This window comes from Mirounga leonina, unplaced genomic scaffold, assembly GCF_011800145.1.
Source record: "Mirounga leonina isolate KUSES-001 unplaced genomic scaffold, KU_Mleo_1.0 Mir_94, whole genome shotgun sequence".
NCBI lineage: Eukaryota > Metazoa > Chordata > Mammalia > Carnivora > Phocidae > Mirounga > Mirounga leonina.
This window is the reverse complement of record NW_023270855.1, coordinates 44,892,989-44,913,409: the sequence shown is the minus strand read 5'-3', so window position 1 is coordinate 44,913,409 and position 20,421 is coordinate 44,892,989. Positions and strand designations below refer to the sequence as shown.

General features: G+C 46.1%; 1 long non-coding RNA gene across 3 annotated transcripts; it reads right to left on the bottom strand.

Annotated features, from left to right (window-relative positions):
• Positions 1 to 1,316: 1,316 nt before the first annotated feature.
• LOC118005241 lies at positions 1,317 to 12,404 on the bottom strand. Of its 3 annotated transcripts, none has more exons than XR_004677789.1 (4): positions 11,712 to 12,404; positions 11,228 to 11,382; positions 5,624 to 5,831; positions 1,317 to 2,727 (listed from the first exon to the last, which is right to left on the bottom strand). It is a non-coding gene; the product is annotated as an uncharacterized LOC118005241 (long non-coding RNA). The 3 variants fall into 3 exon arrangements; XR_004677791.1 differs by having other exon boundaries at positions 11,228 to 11,324; XR_004677790.1 differs by lacking the exon at positions 11,228 to 11,382.
• Positions 12,405 to 20,421: the final 8,017 nt, after the last annotated feature.

The window sequence follows — 20,421 nt, the reverse complement described above, 5'->3', positions numbered from 1 at the left end:
ATAAAACCCTGGGCAACTTAAAGCCATCATGTAGTTGTTTTAATCAACCAGGTGAAGTGAGGCTTACAGGTTTCTGGTGAATCTGAGACTCCTGATATGGAAACATCAAGAAATTTATATATCTGGATTTCCTTATTGTGATTTTGGGCACAGAAATAACATGACTTGGTTATAAAAATAAGTGTCATGTAGAAGGCGCAGAATACACTTATCTTGAACCTAATGGAGAGCCAAGACATAACCCATGTATATATGGTCAACTAACCTTTGACAAGGGCACCAAGAATACACAATAAGGAAAGAATAGTCTCTTTGGTAGACTATTAAAAAATAGGTATCCACATGCAAAAGAAGGAAACTGAACCCTTATCTTATGCCATACAAAAATTAACTTGAGACTGATTTAAGACTTCAGTGTAAGACATGAAACTATAAAACTCCTAGAAGAAGACATAGGGAGGAAGCTCCTTGACATTGATTGGTCTTGGCAATAAACTTTTTGGATCTGACACGAAAAGCACAGGCAAGAAAAGCAAAAATAAGCAAGGGGAACTGCAGAATAAGCTTATCTCATTTTTTAAAAAGATTATCCCCGAAAATAAAGCATTTAAAAATATTTTTGATAAATTTAGGCTCACTGAGAAGGTATCTATAGATCCCTGGGAGTTTTGAAAAACCTGCCATGGTTTGCTTCTGCAGAAATAGTCAAGCACTCCATCTGTCCCTCCCAGGACTTGGAGATTTCCATCAAATGCCAAAATGACCCACCAATCTTGACTGGTTATGCTAACAGATGTGTTTTAATGACCAGTTATAAACATTAACTAAAAGGTCTTTTTTCTTGCAGGAGATGTTAAACATTTAAAAGATTATATGAAATACTGCTCCTGATTTCTGTTAGCAATACTGCTATCATCACCTACAAAACCTCACCATAATAAGATCAGAGAAAGATTAAAGAACCATTGTGAAAATAAAGAAAACTAAAAATTGACACTAAATATGGGGCATCTGGCTGGCTCAGCTGGAAGAGCATGTGACTCTTGATCTCAGGGTCATGAGTTCCTACCCCACGTTGGGTGTAGAGATTACTTCAATAAAAACTTTAAAAAATATAAAAAGAAATTAACACTAATAAAAAGTCCAGCACAGTTTTGAAAATGGAAATTGAAAATCTAATTCTAAAATGCATTTGAGGGCGCCTGGGTGGCTCAGTTGGTTAAGCGACTGCCTTCGGCTCAGGTCATGATCCTGGAGTCCCTGGGTCGAGTCCTGCATTGGGCTCCCTGCTCGGCAGGGAGTCTGCTTCTCCCTCTGACCCTCCCCCCTCTCATGTGTTCTCTCTATCTCATTCTCTCTCTGTGGGCTTAAAAAAATAAAGAAGATTTGCTTTCGTGGCCCACAGCTGCAACCTCTAATTTAAAGATACTGCAATGGACATAGCAAGTTCTCTGGCTCATGGAAGGGAGAAATCTACTCCAAAGACTCTGAGCAAAATTTGGAAATAAGAAATAAAAATATGATGAAAGCTATCTTCCCCTCACCTTTACAGAAGTTGGTAACATACCTTATTGCGTCATATGCAACAGAATATTTCCCTACAGTGTTAAAGAAAAACCAATTTGGAAGAAAAAAATATAAAAAGAAAAAAGAAGAACCGGAGCTGGACAGTAGTAGTTAATGCAGTAAAAGCAGGTTTTATTCAGAAACTATCGCAACAGGGGAAAAAGAGGCCTCAGTATAGAACTGGGCCCCATCCCTAGGACAGCACAAAATGGGGACTAAAAAAAGCCAAAGAGGAGGGTCAGGGTCAGGGGATGGAAAATTACTAAGAGAAAACCTCAGGAATAGAAAGATTCTAGTTAAACAGACCTGACAGGATTCTTGCTGAAGGCAGGCCAGGGTGGTCAGATGCTGTACAAAGGAAAACCCACAGTCTTTCCACCCCTGAGTCTTTCTCCTGTGAATCTCCCTTACTACTCACACAAAACACTTCACTTCTGGTCACCAAAAGAGTGGTTTTTTTCCCTACATGAAGCAATTCTCCATGACATCAGCTGGGGTGTCCTGCAATTCAACTAAATTCTGACACTATCTGTCCAGAGACAGCATCAGGTTCCACAGGTTAAGGTTCAGACCCACAAAGCAGCCGCCCCTCCCCCACTGCAGATGCCAATCCAAGTCCAGGTTATCACCTGTGCTTCTGACTGATGAGCTCTAGAGTGGAACTTCCAACAACCCCTTCCGTAGGTTCAATTCATTTGCTAGAGTGGCTCACAGGGCTCGGGAAACACTTCCGTTTACCACTGTATTAAAGGATGTGATAAAGGATACGTGACCAGTTAGATGAAGAGATACACTGGGCGAGGTCTGGGCGGGTCCTGAGCACAGGAGCTTCTGTCCCTATGGAGTTGGGGTGCATTACCCTCCCAATGTGGATGTGTTCATCCATGTGGAGACTCTCTGAACCCTGTAATATTGGGATTTTTATGGAGGCTTCCTCATGTAGATCATTAACTCCATTTCCAGCCCCTTTCCCCTCTCTTGAGGATTGGTGAGGGGCAGTGGTATGGAGCCGAATAGTCCAGCTCCAATCATGGCTTGGCCTTTCTGATGACAGTCTCTGTCCAGGAGTCATCCAGGAGCCCCTCCAGAGTTGCCTCATTAGAACAAGACATTCTTACCACCCAGGAAATTCCAAGGGATTTAGGAGTCCTCTGTCAGGAGCTGGGGTTGAAGACAAAATATTAGAACAAGAGACGCTCCTAGTGCTCTGAACACTTAGGAAATTTAAGGGTTTCAGTTCCTGTGCCAGGAACTGGGGGCAGACACCAATATATATGTTTTATTTTCTCACAGATACCAAAGCGGGTAGATGAAGAATATTATCAGATGTTGAGGGTGGAGAGTTCTCTCTAAACTGACTTGACAAGATTCTTGCTACAACTGGGTGGTGCAGGATAGCCAAGGACAGACTACAAGGTCCAGGCCTAGAGAAGAATGACTAAAGTTCAGTCAAGGAGAGTCTTTGTCCATAGCTACTGTGAAGCCAGTTAAACTGTGGTATCATGTTGACACTGATCAGCCAGAGTTTTAAGAAAAAGGAACTGAATTATTTGAAGTATAGACATCATGGCTTTCTTTAAACACCAAAAATTATTACAGATTTCCAAACTAAACATGAAAAGGCCACCAAAGCATCCTTAATTTTTAGTAAGGTAAATATCAATCACTCTAAGCCACATAAACAAAAAGGCTTTTGGGAGTGTTTCCCTCCCCTTTTATTTAGAGTAAAGGGTTCCTGAGACCCAAGTGAGAAGACCATTGTGAATTATCCCCAGCCTTAACAGGTCCCTTTCTTGCACCGACTTCAAGAAGAGCCATCAAGAGAGAATCCTAAGTACCTCTCTGTAAAAGCCCTTGGCCAGGCCTACATTTTTTAGTTCTTTTAGGCCAGCGAGCTGGTGTTTGGTGAGCTGAGGGACTTTGGACCACAGTTAGCTTTTTTCCTCTCTGTTCTCTTTCTCTTTTGTTTCTTTTTTTCTCATCTTTATGTAGTTTGTTAGTACTGTTAGGGGGCATTTCTTTTTTTTTTTTTTTTTTAAGATTTTATTTATTTATTTATTTGAGCGAGAGAGAATGAGAGACAGAGAGCACGAGAGGGAAGAGGGTCAGAGGGAGAAGCAGACTCCCCGCCGAGCAGGGAGCCCGATGCGGGACTCGATCCCGGGACTCCAGGATCATGACCTGAGCCGAAGGCAGTCGCTTAACCAACTGAGCCACCCAGGCGTGGGGGCATTTCTAGTTAGTATTGCTAGCAGTAAGTTGCTGAGCTGCGGGACCTCACAGCCATGCCTGCGACCAGGAGACCCGCACTGACAACCACTGGCTCCTCAAGACCTTTGGCCAGGGCGGCTTTGCTGAAGTGAGGTCGGTCTGGCACAACCTAAGTGGGACAGAAGCATCCATGAAGGTCATTAACAAGAGCCAGCAGAGCTCCTCCAGCCTCCACAGACTATTCCTTGAAGTCCAGAGCCTGGAGGCCCTGAATCACGACCCTTGAGTCATGAAACCACTCAAGGTGACTGACACCACGGAAACACTCTATCTGGTCACGGAGTATACTACAGGCACTTGATCACCCACTGGACCATGCCTGCATGAGAAAGGAGCAGCCCTGGAGGCAGATTCTGCCAGATAGTGTTCACTGTGTAGTACTATTGCCAGGAGGGTATCATCCCCAGGGACCTAAAGCCAGAGAACCTGCTTTTGGAAGCCGACCTGAACATCAAGGTTGTAGACTTTGGCTTCAGCAATGAGGTCACCGTCGGCCATAAGCTAAACACCTTCTGTGGTAGTCCCCCTTATGCCAAAAGTACAACAGCCTCGCAGTGGCCGTGTGGAGCCTGGAGCCATCCTCTATACAATGACTGTCCAGTGACCAGCAGATGCCTGCCTTTACAGGACTTTGGGGAGCTGTGGGAGTGGGTACTGAGCAGAATATACTGCATTCCCCTTTATATGTCTGTGGAGTGTGAAAACCTACTAGAGCAATTCCTGGCCTTCAATCCCAGTGAGAGAAGCGCTTTAGAGGAAACCATGAAGGACCCCTGGATGAACATAGTCCATGAAGAGGAACTAAAGCCTTACATCCAGCCACCCCCTGGGCTACAAGGACCCCTGGCAGAACTGAGGTGACGTTATCCATGGGTTATGGGTGGCACCAGATCCAGGACCTGCTGATGGGCTGGAGTTATGATGACGTGATGGCCAACTACCTGATCCTAGGCTGCAAGAGCCCCAAGGCGGAGGGGTGGACCACGGCTGTGAAGGCCCCGCCTTCAGCTGATCCTACCAACAGCTGCTGTCCTTCCCCATCCTGCACACTTCAGCCTAGGGTCTCTGCCAACACAAAGAAATGTGGTTGTGGTGAGCCCATCATTCCCACCTTTGTTGCATTCTGTAACTCAGAAAGTTGGCGGCCTGGGGAGGACTGGGAGTCAGTGGAAGGCCAGCAGCCCAGCCAAAGTGTCTGCCAGTCGCCCACCAAGCCTGGAGACAAGGACCCCCCAATCCCCAGCACAGTCCCCAACGTGGCCCTGGGGCCTCCCCTCTACCCACAGCACCTACCATCCATGTGGTAGAGCCCCACATGGAACCAGCTGCCCTCGGGGTTTATCCTACAACAGAAACTCCCTCCATCCTGGGTGGCCCGGTGATGGGACCCCAGCCTCTCCCTTTGGCAACAGCCAGGGCTGACAGGGGACTGTTGGGAGCTTCTTCAACTTCCTCCTCAGACAGATACCCGTGTTCCAGGCCGCCCAGAAAGAACTGGTGTGGCCCTTCAAACACAGTGAAGCCAGCAAAAGCTCACATGGTGGATAGCCGAGGCAGGGATAAAACCAAAGACTGCTTTTAAAGAGGGAGCAAGAAGATCCTGAGTTGCACAGAGCCCAGCGACAGGTGTGGGAGCCGAGCCAGTGATGAGGCGACAGCTGCGGGGACGGGAGTGGTGCAAGGAGCTTACAGCGCGTGCGCAGGGAAGCCGAGGCCTGCGTGCAGGGGAGGATAGCAGGTGTGGACTGCCAAGGCACTCTGCATGGGATTCAAATCAAGGGAGTACCTGCACTTCCACAGCATTCAAAGGCATTGAATCCAAAATGCTGGTGAGCTTAAAGGATGGTTGGGAGCCAATGGGGAGATAAGTAGAGAGGCTGGCCCTTTGTCCCAACCTGGATGAATCTTCAGAGACTGGACTGTTGTCCTGGGGCACTTCTTCCCTCCTGCTCTTCTGTCTCTTCCTCCATGTTTGTCAGGGAGGGGAGATACTGCTGTAGAAATAAACACAATAAAGAAACATTTAATAGGGAGGCATTTAACATCCATTTTCTGAGTTGCTTTTTTTTTTTTTTTTTTTAAGATTTTATTTATTTATTTGAGACAGAGAGAATGAGAGAGAGAGAGCACATGAGAGGGGGGAGGGTCAGAGGCAGAAGCAGACTCCCCGCTGAGCAGGGAGCCCGATGCGGGACTTCCCGGGACTCCAGGATCATGACCTGAGCCGAAGGCAGTCGCTTAACCAACTGAGCCACCCAGGCGCCCCTCTGAGTTGCTTTTAAAGCTGGATTGTGGGAGGTGATTATTGATTCAACTGGTTGTCATTCATGTTTGTCTTAGAGAACACAGGGTTGACACTCCCTTGAGCAGGTTTGATAGTAGTGATATTAACACCAACAAATAACAAGCCACAGACTTTCTAGACCATTTCAATTCCTTTTAGGTACAAGTGCCCATTGAACATACTAGGAAATGAATGTTGAGTGGGGTTAAGCACTTTGTACAATCACGGTGCTGGTGAGTGGCAAAGCTTGTATCAGGAGCTTGTGCTTTGAACCCCGGCTCTATGGCCTCCCGTGACTCAGGCCTGGGGCCTCTGCAGTCCTGGTTTTGACATCCTTTCAAGGTTGTTACACTGTGTCTCTGAATTAATGGATAATTCAGGAATATAAGAGATGAGACAACCAACCACTTGTGAAGTAATCTTCAGAGCTCTGGGTGAATTAACCTGTCTGCAGTTCCCTAAATCCTTCTCTGCATTAGTCCTGAGTACAAACTCTACCTCAAAAATGTTAGGAAGAAAGATGAAGCTGTCCAGAGTGCTGGAAACACTAAGGTTGTCTGGAGCCTGTTTAGCTGCAGGGAAAGTGCCTTGTAGGTCCTTTAGCACACAAGTGGGCCCCCCTGGTGTTAGAGCCTGATCCAGCTCTAAACGGATCTAGGGTGGTGCCTAGCAGGGTGGCCTTCACTCTCTTCTGCCTCATGTCAAAGGGCCTCATGTCTTATGAAGCTAGAGAGCAAGTGTAGGGTGATGGCTTCCAGATGAACTCTTGTATATTTAAAATTCACTTACTAGACTCAAGAGCCCCTCTCCCTATCCCAATCCTTTTTATTCAGGTACGAATTAGAACTTGCCTGAGGACACCCACTCACCCCTGAAATGCTGGTCACACCTCTGCCCAGGGGATCTGCCACAAGTGTGCTCTGGGCCTCTGTCCTCTCAGGCACTGGGAATAGGCATCTCATTTAGGGTGAGATTTGAGCTTTTTCCAGAGTCACACTGCTTCGTGAGTTCACTGAAGAATTTTGGAAGGGTCCTTGACTGAAAGTTCTTTTTTGGCATGTCCTCTAGGTTGAGGTGCAACCCTTCGGCATAGGCTTTCTCGATTATCATAGTGTTTGGCACTTAACAGTTCTTCACAAATAGCGTTTTCCCTTTTTCCTGCAAGGGAGTTACAAAGAAAGAATTGCAGGGATATTTTGGAAGAGGGAGAGAGACACTAGGTACAGCTAGGGTGAGGATCAGGAATTTTTGTTTGTTTTTAAAGATTTTATTTATTTATTTGACAGAGAGAGCCAGAGAGCACAAGCGGAGGGAATAGCAGAGGGAGAGGGAGAAGCAGACTTCCCACTGAGCAGGGAGCCTGATGCAGGGCTCAATCCCAGACCCCTGGGATCATGACCTGAGCCGAAGGCAGATGCTTAACCATCTGAGCCACCCAGGCGCCCCAAGGATCAGGAATGTTTTGTGGATGAGGCAGATTTGAAGTTGAGGCCCGGCCAGAACTCATGGGACCCTGAGTCCTCACGTGAGGCGGGTCACGTATTCTTCTGAGGGCCATCATTTCTTTTCCATGGAAGCTGCTGGTGCCAGTTTCCACGCTACCTGCTGTTGGAGGGCAGTTTTGAGTTTGTACACAACACAGATCCATTGGTGGTGGTTGCCTGGAGCCTTGGCTGGAAAGGATCCTGAAGTCAAGGTCCGGCTCAGCAGGAGGGAGTCCTACTTTTCAGGTACCTGTAATAGTTATAGTTCCTAGTACTGCCTTCACTGTGGCTCCCACTTGTAATGAGATGATGTTAAATGACTCCAGGGCAGAGTTAGGAGGATGAACATAACCTGGTCACTAAAGGAGCTTCTGGGTCAGAGAGCTCTCTGATCGCCACTGCATATACCCAGGCATGCTATATTTGCAAGTGTGTGTATTTATAGGCACTGCGGTTGTGTTTTGGATTTGCACCCTGATCCAGGCATTAATTCATTTAAAAGAATATTTTAACATTTTCAAAGAGTTGAGCATCTTTAAATTCCCTATTTCTGTTATTTCTAATTTTACTGCATTATGGCCCACAACTGTAAGATGTTAAAATTTTTGTCCTTTTATATTTACTAAATATATCTTTTTGTTTTCAAAATATAATGAAAGGTATTTCTATTTCTTTGTAAGTTGTCTTGGTTTGTTAAAAAAAAATTCACTTTGTTATTTGTTACTACATTCTTTTGGGTAGGTACGTACAGTTCAGTAATACTTTCATTGTTTTGCATATTTTTGGGTTTTTTTTAATCATTTAAACCTTCATTCTCTCTTAAGACTTCTCCTTTCGTGCCTCCCATGCTCTAGATTCTATGATTTAATATTTCTCAGTTAAGACTGCTTTCAGCTCTAGATACTGGAAAATCTGACACACAGTAGTACGAACAAGCAAGGATAGGAGATGAGGCCAAAAAAGTAGGCAGGGGCCAGGTTATCTGGTTATCTAAGCACTTATTTTATTTTATTTTCTCCCCGCCCCTCTAAGCTTTTTTTTTTTTTTTTAATTTATTTTTTTTTTGAGAGAGAGAGAATGACAGAGAGAGAGAGGAGAAGGGTGAGGGTCAGAGGGAGAAGCAGACTCCCTGCTAAGCAGGGAGCCCGATGTGGGACTCGATCCCGGGACTCCAGGATCATGACCTGAGCCGAAGGCAGTCGCTTAACCAACTGAGCCACCCAGGCGCCCCACCCTCTAAGCTTTTATTTTGTTGCAACAAGAAGCCAGTGGGAGGGTTTAATGGGGGTGGGAGGGAGTGAAGGGGGGAGTTGGGGGGCTGTGGGGTTAATATATATCATGTCTTTCATGTTTTCTATGGAGCACCCTGGATGCTGACTGGAGAATGGACTGTAGGAGAGTAAGAGGGGAAGCAGGGAGCTGGGTTAGGAGGCAGTCTTTGCAGAAGACCAGTAAGAGAGGAGGGTGACTGAAACTGGTGTAGAAATGGAGACAGTGAGGAGTGGCTGCAATCAGGATGCACGGCAACAGGACTTGCTGGAGGACTGCATGTGGAATGAGAAGGGAAAAAGAGCCAGTGATGACTCCTGAGTGCTCCCCTCAGAAAAGAGGATCTAGGCCTGGGGGTGCTCAGCAGGTAGATGGTATTCAAAGCTGGGAGCCTCCGTAGGTTCGCTCTAAGAAGAGAGGGCCCATAGGAAAAAGAAGGGGGCTGAGGATCCCAGAGAACTCGTGGAGGAGGAGGAGCAATAAGAGGAAGACAGAGTAAGGCGGGAGTGAATCTGGAGGGAGGCAAATCCAGAGAAAACTGTTTTAAGATGGAAGAAGTGCTCAATCGTGTTTCAGCTAAAAGGCTGAGAAAACAAAAACTTAATCCTGAATTCAGTAAAATGGCAATCATTGGTGACCCCCGTGAAAGCCACTTCAGTGAAGTGGTGAGGAGGGAAGCTGGACTGGAATCGGTTTAGGAGATAAGATGAGGAGAGGTAGCTTGAATGGAGCAGAGAAGAATGGGAAATGGAGAGGACCTGGGGGTCAAAGGAGGTCTGTGTTTAATATACAACATTAGGGTACATTTGTGTTCCGAGGTTGGCAAGGGATCACTACTAACACAGGACTGCAGAACTCTGGGGTCAGAATCTGAAAGGCCTTCTCAGCCCCCACTTTACTAAATTATAACCTCAATCTTTAAAATCAATGGGATTTTGGGCGCCTGGGTGGCTCAGTTGGTTAAGCGACTGCCTTCAGCTCAGGTCATGATCCTGGAGTCCTGGGATCGAGTCCGGCATTGGGCTCCCTGCTCAGCCGGGAGTCTACTTCTCCCTCTGACCCTCCCCCCTCTCATGCTCTCTCTGTCTCATTCTTTCTCTCTCAAATAAAGAAATAAAATCTTTAAAAAAAAATCAATGGGATTTTTGCCATCTATTTCATGATACAGGCATATCCACAGAATATATCCCCAATTAATGTTTTCCTGGAAGATTTTAATTTTTAATACCCAAAGTGCATAGCAGTCATTTGTCTCTCTAGTTTAAATTGAGTCTTCAAAAAATATACTTTGAACAAGGAAAAGTTTCATGTTGCTTTCAAATACAATCAGCAGACCATCAATCACACTAGTCACTTTGCAAATCTTTGGAGTGTCGTCAAGATGTACAGTATCTGATGCTGCTGGTCTACAACACAGCACTGCTATTGCACAAAAAGCAACCGTATGCTAACAGCTGTATTATTTTTTTGATTTAATCTTTTACGTATGATGTGGAGAACAAAGGCAAAAGAAATAAGGAAAAAAAAAATCTCCTTACAACTTACAGCCCATTGACAAGTCCTTGAGACAGGCAGAGTGACCTTCTTCTAAGAACTCAACTCAATACTTGCTAGAAGCAAAAGGCAATCTTATCTTAACATTAGCCCGACATCCAGGATCTTGTAAGTCTTCTTTAACATATAAAAATTCCTTTGGAAACTTCCTGTATCTCTACTGCCACCTCCCTCCACCTCGCCAAGATATGTTAGCAATCATCCTCCAAGCATACGGCCCACTGATATACATCTGATGGGTCTCATGACTAAGGTTTTCCTAGACAATAGTAAATGCCCTTTTCCTAACGACAGCTAACCCCTCAAGGTCCTGAAAACCTGGCTTCCAAATTCCTTAGAGATTTACACTATCCCTAACTCCCTTCCAACTTGAAAGTCTATAACCAGCCACTCCTCACGACCCCAGTGCAGATCTGCCCTAGGGTCCTATCCCCTGTGCTTTAATAAAACCACCCTTTTTGCACCGAACATGCCTCAAGAATTCTGACTGTTCACTCCGAACCCCAACATTTTCACAGCAAGTAAACTCTCACCCCAACATGAGGCTCAAACTCACGACCCAGAAATCAAGAATTGCAAGCTCTTATGACTGAGCCAAGCCAGACACCGAAGAATTGGTAGGGTTTTTTGATGGACTTGCTATGCCTTATAATTTTTTGTTTAAAATAATGGGAAATAAGGTCTCCTTAGAATTTGTTCTCAGAGAAAGTCCTGACATTTCAGGCATAGACTATTAACAATCACTTAATGGCATATGACTTTCCAGCTTCGTCTTAGTTTCAGGTTTTTAATTACTTACCTTGGAAATTACTTAACTTCATTTCTTCCAAATCTGGCAGTAGGACTGATGCTCCAGAAAGTTATACCATGGATATTTTGCTTTTTTTGCATCCTTCCTGCACAGAATTGGAGCTTTGCTGAAGTGAGTTTGAGACGTGTGTAGTGATGGAGTAACTGGAGTTAATCAGAAACACTAAATGGAAAAACGACTTAAAAAAAATTATCACTATAACCCCCAACAGCAACAAATTGTTTAATTATTTTGTGGTTCTGAAGGGATATTTAAAAAATTATATTTAAAGGGGTTCCAAAGGAGCCGGGCAGTAGGGCAGAAACTGTCGTACCACCTTCCTCCACAAACTTCCCTGATCTCTTGGGAAGGACCAACGGGAGCTTGTGGTCCTGCCGGCGGCGTGAATGAGGCCAAGGGGGCCAGGATAGGTCAGGGGAGTCAGAGAAGTGGCTTGCGCGCGGTCCCCCAAGGGGATTAGGAGCTTACTGACCTGCCCGCCTGACCTTCCCATCTGTACCACGCAGAATTGGGCCTGTCCACTGTCATGTTTCTCCTTTTCAAAACACCGCACTGGGCAGTCAGTCCCTCTAAGAAGCTGTTCAGCCAGCCCAGGGCTCCGAGGGGCACTCTGCGGGGAGCCACACCACCGAGGGTCCATGGGGACGATTATGGCAGCCCCGAGGGACAGAGGTGACGGCGAGAAAGGTGGCTTTGAAAAGGCAAGTTCCAGGTTTCCAGGTACCGGTATTTCCATCGTAGCCGGTGAGTTTACGTTTCAAATACCGGCTTAAGAGCTTCCGCACGGGTTCTAAGAAGTGTCACCAACCGGCAAGTCCGCGCGAGTCCCTAAGCCCCAACCCCACCGAGGGCCGCCTCAACGTGCGCGGCCCGGAGGCACCGCGCATGTCCGAGGGGGCGTGGCTCGGAGGGCGGGGCGAGTAGAGGCGGGAGTGAGGCGGTGGGAAGGGCGGGGCGCGCTGAGTCGTGGAGGTTGGGCTGTAGCCATGGCCAACTCCCCTCAGGCTGTCAGATGGGCCGGCCTGCGAGAAATCCGGCTTCGGGCACAACAAATGGCGCCATCGGCAATTCGTAAGGATGCTCTATCACGATTACAGCGCGAGTCAGGCTGTCCGGGGCCCGCTGGGCCGCGCTGTGTCCCTGGCGGCGGGGCTTGGGGGAGATCCGCGCTCCTCCGGGCTTGGCGGCACCGCCCCTGGGCCGCGGAGGGGCGGGGCGGGAGGAGAGGCCTCTCCCTGGGCATGCTGGGAGCTGTAGTCTCTCAGTCGCTCCCAGCCAGCTGCTTTCAGGGCTGCAGGACTACAACTCCCAGAATGTGCTAGGCGCTGGGTGTTCATTGTGGTTTAGCTTTTGCTTAGATTTTGTGGCTCTGACACTTTACTTACCCCATTCCCATTCCTATTTGCTGCACTGATTGCTTTGTTATTATTTCCTAGAGGCCATTTGGTTGTTTCTGTATCTTGCAGTGTTTTTAGGGAGTTCACCCTCACTACATAAAGTCACTGCGCAGTAAGTGCAGTAGTTACCTACTTGTAGTTCTCATGTTTGTCCTCTCAATGAAGCTGTGAAGAATCTTAGTTACTTGTAGCTCCTCTCATTCTCATGCGAATGGGGCCACTTACCAAGCTGGGCACCTCGTCTTTGGTCTCATTGATATTATCTTTTTCATCTATTTTGAAATATACTCTGCTAGTAACATGGACACTGACAGACATTCTTACATATCTAACATCTCCATGAAGAAGGCCTATGATCCCCATTTTACAGGTGTGGAAACTGAGGCTCAGAAGGGTTGAGTAGCTTCCTAAACCTCATACAATTTCTCTGCACCTTTTGAGTCTTAACCTGGAACTCTGCCTCCCAGGTATATACACTTTGTGTGAAAGAAGATAAGTGTTTACAGAATTTTGGCACAAGGAGCTGAAAGCAACTTAAATGATTTCAATTTGAATACAGCTTTGCACAACTTCTTTCTTTCTTACTTCAACCTCCCAGATTCCTGTAACTCTCAAATATGCATTGGGTAGTTTCAAGAAAGGTAGATTCACAAAACTTCTTTTCTTTTTCCCAATATTAAAATGGCCTTACTTGGTGTATTTTAAGATGCAGGAGAGTCAACGGTGATGTTATACTTTTCAAATGATCAAATTCAGGAACATCAGCCAACTTAGCACTGAGCAGCTGGACAGATCTGCAGTGCCTGGTGCTGCTGAGCAGTGAGCTCTGGGAAAGCGAGCTCTGGCAGATCTACTCTGACTGGGCGCTGTCTTCAGTAACACTGGCCTGTGGGAATGTGAGCTCCTGGATCTTGTATGGCTCTGGCTGGCTTCTTGATTTTTTTGGTTTGTTTGTTTTTGTTTTTTATAAGGGAAGTGAAGTTTAGAGATTTATTTATTTATTTATTTATTTATTTATTTGAGAGAAAAAACACAGAGGGAGAGGTAGAAGCAGACTCCCTTGCTGAGCAGGGAGCCCAACGTGGGACTCAATCCCAGGACCCTGAGGACCATGATCTGAGCCGAAGGCAGATGCTTAACTGACTGAGCCACTCAGGCACCTCGGCTTCTTGTTTTTAATAACAGTTTAATGGTTTGGGGTGCCTGGGTGGCTCAGTCATTGAGCGTCTGCCTTCGGCTCAGGTCATGATCCCAGGTTCCTGGGATCGAGCCCCACATCGGGCTCCGTGCTCAGCAGGAAGCCTGCCTCTCCCTCTCCCACTCCCCCTGCTTGTGTTCCCTCTCTCGCTGTGTCTCTTTCTGTCAAATAAATAAAATCTTTTTTTAAAAAATAAAAATAACAGTTTAATAGTTTGAAAGTGATCATGTGGTGGATATGTGTTTTCTTTCGTGTGTGTGTGTGTGTGTGTGTGTGTGTGTGTGTGTGTGAGACAAATAACGAGCCTAATAATTTCATATGAACCCTTGGCTGTTCTCAACCAAGGACAGTGGTGGAAAAGCTGATTTGTGTATAATCACTGCCTTCATACTTCGTACAGAGAAGACATGTCTTCATGTCTTTGCCTTTTATATCTTGCTCGTCTGTGCCAATGTGCTATTTTAGGGGCAGTGCTAATGGTTCAGATTGCAGGGTTCCCTCACATACATTTCCAATTTTTTCCTTGTTTGGGCTTAAAATGTAGTAACATTATTATCTTAAATGGCATAAGTATCTTTGTTGATGAAAAAATTCTATTGCCAAATACTTCTCCTTTTTTAAAAAGATCTTATTTATTTGAGAGAGAGAGACGAGCAGGGGGGAGGAGTAGAGAGAGAGGGAGAAGCAGGCTCCCCACTAAGCAGGGAGCCCGATGCGGGGCTCTATCCCAGGACCCTGAGATCATGACCTGACCCGAAGGCAGACGCTTAACCGACTGAGCCACCCACGTGCTCTCAAACCCCTGTCCTTATGAAAAGAAAAAGCAGGGTCAGAGAATCTTGATGCAGTGTCCAGCATTCTGCATGACCAAACAGGCTTTATGTGGAACTTGGGGTCAGTAGGTGTGGCCTGTATCCTCTCAACACAAATCAGGCGTACATTAGCAGATATAAGGACAGACAGGTTTAACTTCCCAAGCCAGAGGCTCCCGGGACCACTGTATTGAAGGACGGTCCTAGCCTGGCCCTTCCTGTAAGATGAGGTGTCTCCCTCCTATTTTCTCTGAGACCTTACAGCTTCCACTGTCATTGTTTCTCCTATAACTTCATCCTCTCTGCTCACAGAGTAACAGAAACCTTTTTCAATGAATTCAGGTTTCTCCATTCCTTCAAAACTGGTCAAAAAAATTTTTTGTGGGCTGGGAGGGGCAGAGGGGGAGAGAGAATCCTAAGCAGGCTCCACACCCAGCTCAGAGCCTGATGTGGGGCTCGATCTCACAACCCTGAGATCCTGACCTGAGTGAGCTGAAACCCAAGAGTCGGATGCTTAACTCACTGAGCCACCCAGGTGCCCCTGACCACATTTTCTAAATTTTACTCTACCTATTATATTCCTCCTCAGTGCACTTCCGAAATTAAGAGAACAGGGGTGCCTGGGTGGCTCAGCCATTAAGCGTCTGCCTTCGGCTCAGGTCATGACCCCAGCGTCCTGGGATTAAGCCCCCATCAGGCTCCCTGCTCCACGGGAAGCCTGCTTCTCCCTCTCCCTCTCCCACTCCCTCTGCTTGTGTTCCCTCTCTCGCTGTGTCTCTCTCTGTCAAATAAATAAATAAAATCTTTAAAAAAAAAAAAAACAAAATTAAGAGAATAAAACTTTCTATAGATTATTGCCAGTTTCAGAACAAAGATTACTTAGAAAGGGGCAAAAATGGGTGGTTTGGAACAAGGATGAAGAGAAGTATTTTCTTTTTTTTTTTTTAATCTTATTTATTTATTTATTTATTTTTAAAGATTTTATTTATTTATTCATGAGAGACAGAGAGAGAGAGGCAGAGGGAGAAGCAGGCTCCCAAGGAGCAGGGAGCCCGATGTGGGACCCGATCCCAGGACCCTGGGATCATGACCTGAGCCGAAGGCAGACACTCAACCATCTGAGCCACCCAGGCGCCCGAAGAGAAGTATTTTCTTTATATTTTTTAGAGTTTTACAAAATATTCAACTGTATTCTAAGAAAACAAAATTAAAACAGGAAAAAAAAATAAAAGCAAAACTGACTCTTTACTGTCCCTTCAGGCCCAGTCCTGTAGAAGTGTGTCTCTTTCTCCTGTTCCCTCAATCCTGCACAGACTTCATGCCAGCACGCGGAACCCTGGACTGACTGAACTCACCTGCCGACACACCTGCCTCCCTAACTAGACCTTGAGTATCTGCTCTGACTCATCCTTCCCACCTATGTCTAAAACATGGCCTAGCTCACTGCAGTCACATATGTGGTTAAGGAGTCCATCACTTCTATATCAAGGCCATGGTCTTGTTAGAGAAATATAACCTCTCATATTCCCTCTTTGCAAGCATAGCCTTCATGGAGACTGGGACATATTAGTACAAATGTTGGAAAGGAACTGATTTTCCCATCAGTCCCTGACCCAGTGCAATCATCACAGAGACATGGGATGATGACTGTAGCTCAGAGCCTTGGACACCTTCCAGATGCACTTAGAAGATGCACTCGATCCAAGTGGAGACACCTTCCTATTTACTGGAAACAAGCTTTCAATTCAGGAGAAAGAGAAAGTCCCTACTGACCTGTACGTCACAAGATATTTCACGGATAGAAGTAGAACTACAGATGAGTTGACGAGAGAGACATCCCGGGACAAGGGCTCTATCAACTCAGTCTGTCACTGCCCTCAGGAAGCTCAGTCTCGTCTTTTCTCTCGCTCATTGAGTCCATCTAGTGACATCTCTGTTACTGACCTCTCTTCCCATACACAACTTTTCCTAGTCCAAGCCCTTCTTGTCCTAAAGGCCACTTGGGCTTCTGAGACTCTTCTGCCTTATTAACCCCAGGTTTGTGCCCCAGAAAAGGTGTGTGGGAAAGTATTTTTGAGCAGAGATTTTTCAAATGGCCTCCAGGACAAGCCAGGTTAACCCTGCTTCAGAGGGAGAGCCTTGGAGCAGGTGACAGCAATCCTTTGAGGGCTTTAGGCCTCAGGATAAAGCCCAGAACTTGACAGTGGAGCAGATCTCTGACATTGAATGCACCCATTTAACTTTATGTATGTGGAAACTGAGCCCAGAGAGGTGAGATGACTTGCCCATCAACACACAGCCTATACATGACCTTGCACCCAGGAGTAAAGTGCCCTTCACACTCCATTGGCCTGTCTTCTTCCATACCTTTACCTGCTAAAATCAGATTGAGATGAAAACTGGCAAAGCTCTGGCGTACAGCAGTGGTTCTTAAACTTCGTTGCATATTAGAATCACTTGGAGAGCTTAAAATAATACTGATGTTTGGCTGCATACAAGATCAACGAAATCACAATTTCTGGGCTGAGTTCCAGGTGACTGGGGTACCGGAATCAATGCAAACAGCTTGACTTGTCTGTGCCTGGGAATGGGGAAGGGTGGGAGGGGACAAGTGGCCTGCAGGGTCCAGTCCCCTTCTGGCATCCTGTGGGCCTATGATTCTGGTAGGGGGAAGCTGTGGGGCAGGGGGATTGCTTGGGTCTACTGGGATTTAGGACTGCTTTCAAGTGGGGCCTGCACCTACCAGAGAATTTTTTTTTTTAAAGATTTATTTATTTTTGAGAGAGTGAGAATGAGAGAGAGAGAGAGTACATGAGAGGGGGGAGGGTCAGAGGGAGAAGCAGGCTCCTCGCCGAGCAGGGAGCCCGATGCGGGACTCGATCCCAGGACTCCGGGATCATGACCTGAGCTGAAGGCAGTCGCTTAACCAACAGAGCCACCCAGGCGCCCCTACCAGAGAATTTTGATGGTCTACAAATTATTTCTGCATCCAGAGGAGCTGGACCAGTCCACCAAGCTCTCTCAGTGCTGCCATTTAGAAATAAACTCAGTGCTTGGGAACAGGGGAAGGGCTGACTGTGTTCCAGGAAATTTCTCCCTGGCCTCTGGGGAATATTCTGACAGTGTCTCTGAAGATGGAGACAAATGTCTTCTTTGGTTAAGAAGTCTTTGGATGATTTGAACATAGGTTTTCAAGTTACTGTTTTGGTAAGGTAGAAAACTGTAGTATTTAAAGATTTTTTTTTTTTTTATTATTTACTTATTTGAGAGAGAGAGAATGAGAGTTAGAGAGCACGAGAGGGAAGAGGGTCAGAGGGAGAAGCAGACTCCCTGCTGAGCAGGGAGCCCGATGTGGGACTCGATCCCGGGACTCAAGGATCATGACCTGAGCCGAAGGCAGTCGCTTAACCAACTGAGCCACCGAGGCGCCCCGAAAACTGTAGTATTTAAAAATTAAGAGCCAATTTTACGATTTTAGAGCCCAATATACTTAGATTGACTGATAAATTGTTTAATGCAGACACTGGTAAGAATAAAAGCTAAGGGATAAGGAGCTTTAACATTAATTTCTATTTTCATAAATTTTATATTCATTATAGTCTAAAACTGGGGTCTATCCATGTCTATATATTTCTGTGTATCTCTGTATCTCTATATAGCTTTGAGATGTGTGTAACTATTTGGTAGGTGCCAATTCTCCTGCAGCACCCAAACTTTCTTTGGAGAAGTTGTAACACTTGTTCATACTAGTGTAAGTAAAGAAAAAATGTTTGGGTGGGCTAGGGCCTCTGTAATGTGGTCGAAGAAGAGAGGAAGTTGGCTAAGAAGGCTGGTCCCTGGGGAGCCTGGGTGGCTCAGTTGGTTGGGTGACTGCCTTCGGCTCGGGTCATGATCCTGGAGTCCTGGGATCGGGTCCCGCGTCGGGCTCCCTGCTCGGCAGGGAGTCTGCTTCTCCCTCTGACCCTCCTCCCTCTCATGCTCTCTATCATTCTCTCTCTCTCTCGCTCTCTCTCTCAATAAATAAATAAAAATCTTAAAAAAAAAAAAAAGAAGGCTGGTCCTTGGCTCTCTGGGCTTCTGCTTGGACACCTGGGAAACCCTCATTCATTCTTGACCAAGTAACAGGGGACCTAGAGGAGTGGGGTGAGCAGCCCTAGCCAGATGCCCTCCATGCAATTCTCTCAGCTTACATCATAAGTATGGATTACCCTCAAAGATCTTCAAAGTTCTGGGTTCTTCTGATTTCTTTAGTTTTCCTACGAGTCTTGCCAGGGATGTCACAAACTAAATCAGTTTTACCAGTTTTTGTAGAGTGATTATCTATTTCTTTTTTATTATTATTATGTTATGTTAATCACCATACATTACATCATTAGTTTTTGATGTAGTGTTCTATGATTCAGAGTGATTATATATTTCTATGTCTGCCATGATCTTCCATCTTCTCAGTCCCTGAGATAGCTGTTTTTGGTGAGAAAATATTTTAAAGAATGGTTATATATTATTTTACAATATACAATTTTATGTAGTGATTGTTTTATAGTTATGTTATTAATCTCATTTTATAGAGCAGTTATGTACATATATATTTTTGACAGAGCGCGAGCACATGAGTGTGCTTGCTGGGGACAGGGGAGAAGGGGCAGAGGCAGAGGGAGAGGGAGAGAAACAATCTGGGTGGGCCTCAATCCCATGACCCTGGGATCATGATCTGAGTCAAAATCAAGAGTGGGATGCTTAAACTGACTGAGCCACCCAGGCACCCCAATTATATATTTTAATATTACAGACTTTGCTATAGGCCTCCTGTGAGGTCAGCTTCCACCCACAGAATAGCTTCACCCATGGATGGGCCTTCCCTGGGACTGCTGAATCCAATGGCCCAGTGCGGTGCAGCAATGGACCAGTTACAACAACTGTCAACTGTGATGGCCACATACGACTCAGACAGAGCCTTCCATAGGCTGCACCACAGTTCAGCTTCAACCTCTGATCAATCCTGCTTCCTCCCTACCCTGCCACAGAGGTTGACAGCTAATCTATATCCTGCTTGCCAAAATCAATCTCAACATCAGCTCCCAGAGAAACTAACTTAAGACAGATGGGAGTGGGAAGGAAGGCACTTTGGAAAGGGATTTTGGAACTAGATTGCTCCCTGGCTGGCTGGCAATGAGAACCCCCTCACGGACTAGATGGAACACCCATGCACCTATATACCCATGCCAGATACAGCTGGCAGTCTAAGCATTAACACTCTCACAGGTCATGGGATAGTAAGTGCTGGTTGCCACTGAAGCAAACAGAGATGCTTTGTGTAGCAAGAAAGCTGAGACCCAGACCCAGGACTAATTAGAGTGGCCAAGCTCTTGGTAAGGTTAGTCAGCTACCCACCATAGATCTGTTAGGCTGTGTGGTGTGTGTGTGTTTGTGTGTGTGTGTGTGTGTGTGAGAGAGAGAGAGAGACCCTAAAACTTGGTTTTGGGGGCTTTGGGTGGATGCCCCCAAACTTTCAACCAGACTCCTTGGAGCCTGCAGAAATGGCCCACCCCGTCCCTATTAAGAACAAGTGCTGTCTCTCCATTCTCTTCCTACAACTAGAATGATTGTTCTAGCTCTTCTTTCTTCCCAACTCCTGCCTTTTCAGCTACCAGTGGGAGGGAAATTGGTAGCCCCAAATAAGCAGGCAAAATGGGTGCTAGATTCAGAGGAGTGGAAGTAGTCCGTTTTCGTTAGAGCCCTAAAGTGCGGCTGGCTGTCTCCTTTTCCAGATGACAA